Genomic DNA, 1,880 nt, shown 5'->3' on the forward strand with positions numbered 1-1,880 from the left:
GACACCCCTGCGTGGCAGGACACTCCTTGCGTGCATCAGCACTGCGCATGGGCCAGCTCCACACGGGTCAAGGAGGCCCGGGGTTTGAACCACGAACCTCCCATGTGGTAGGCAGACGCCCTAACTACTGGGCCAAGTCCACTTCCCTTTTTTTAAACATTTTGTTGTAGACATGGAGAGAGGTTCAATTATTTGCGTATGGAAAGGCCAGGACTCATAATAAATTTGGGAAGGAAAAAAGGAATTTATTTATGGCAGGCTGGACTTGGGAGCTTTCTGTTCAAAACCTGAACCTCAAACAAGACTTTTGTGTTCTTTTTATGCAGAGGAAGGGCCAAATGGGTCTTTGTTTCAGTGCTCAGTAAGCTTGAATTAGCATATATCTTCCACATCCTAGGTAAGCTTTTAGCATGGACTTCATACATTCTAGGTAAGCTTTTAGCACATTTGGTTTGCATTTTCCCTGAATATTTGAAGTTTATAGAGTTTGCATTGCTAAACTGTTTCTCCGGGACTGGATTGTTATCATGGTTACCAAGGGCAGGGCTGCAGTTCTCACTGTCCCACAGGCACCGCTCAGGGCACATGCAGCTCATCTACGAAGAGATGAACGGCCCCCACCCACAGCCTCCATCAATTTGAATCAATTTTTTTAAAACCTCAAAGAAATATTTTAGAGATAATTTTTTACACTTTTCCAGCTTTTAGATGTATAAACTTCTTCCCTAGATTACTATACACATTTCCACTACTCTTATATTAGAGACAAATTTTATGTGTTTTAAAAAAACTACGTCTGTTGACACAAAAAGTAAACTATTGCAGATTGTCTTCTGGAGAAACAAACCAAACTTCCTTTCTCCTTCCCAGCTGTTGCAAAAAGGAACAAAGTCTAAGTCTCTAAGAATCTCTTTTCCTTCCAGGACGTACATAAAACTCACTTTTAAAAGCAAATACAATGCCGTACAGGTCAACGTAAATTTCAGTGCCTGAGTTCACGCAGGGTCGCTTGCACGCGAGCCGCTGGTCGCCCGTGGGCTCTGGGGGTGAGGTGGGCTGGGTGCTCCGCTCCACACACCCCACGGGCCTCCCCAAGGCGGCGGCACCGCTCAGGCCGCCGAGGCGCCTCCCAACAGGCGACCCTAGAGAGGGAGACGCCACAGCTTTGGCTAGAAACTCTAGTTTTACGGTATGTTCTTCACGAGAAATGTCAAAGCTGAAATTCACCATAAATGGTATCAGTAATCCCAGAGGTCAGGAAACTGGATTTGCCTCCAGAGACTGGAATATTTAATTCCAATCAAAGCTCCTCAAGGAAGTTGGGAAGGTGGGGTCTGAGGGACCCGCGCGTCTCCGTTGTTTTCAGTCATGCTGAGGGCACTACGGCGTACACAGAATACGGGGGGAAAGCTCTCCTCCTCTCTCGCCCCCCACAAAAGGCCACGAAGTGCAGACCACCCAGGCTCCTTCCCCACATCAAGCCGCTGCTCCAGTGTACCGCTCACCTGCTCCCGAGCGGGCGCCCGTGCGTGGGCTGCACGAGGTCCACGCACCCGTCCAGCGACTCTTAGGGCAAAATCTCTAAAGAATTCAGGGACCACCTTAGAAAGGGCGGACGTGGCATGTATTTAAAGTGTTACAAGGTGCAGGTGACCTCAACAGCAAATGTAGAAGCTATATCCTGTTGGCCCTTTTAACCTGAATTAACTTGAACTTGTGGTTTACCATTCAGACAATTAGGACAGCATGAACTTCTGGTCAAAAGCAGTTTGATCATTTACAAAACTGTAAGTCAATTACAATGACTACCTGTTGAATCAGACAGCAAGCGCCGTCTTCTGTGATGTTTACACTGTCCCAGATATTAATATAGGGTCATA

This window comes from Dasypus novemcinctus, chromosome 20 (assembly GCF_030445035.2).
Source record: "Dasypus novemcinctus isolate mDasNov1 chromosome 20, mDasNov1.1.hap2, whole genome shotgun sequence".
Taxonomy (NCBI): Eukaryota; Metazoa; Chordata; class Mammalia; order Cingulata; family Dasypodidae; genus Dasypus; species Dasypus novemcinctus.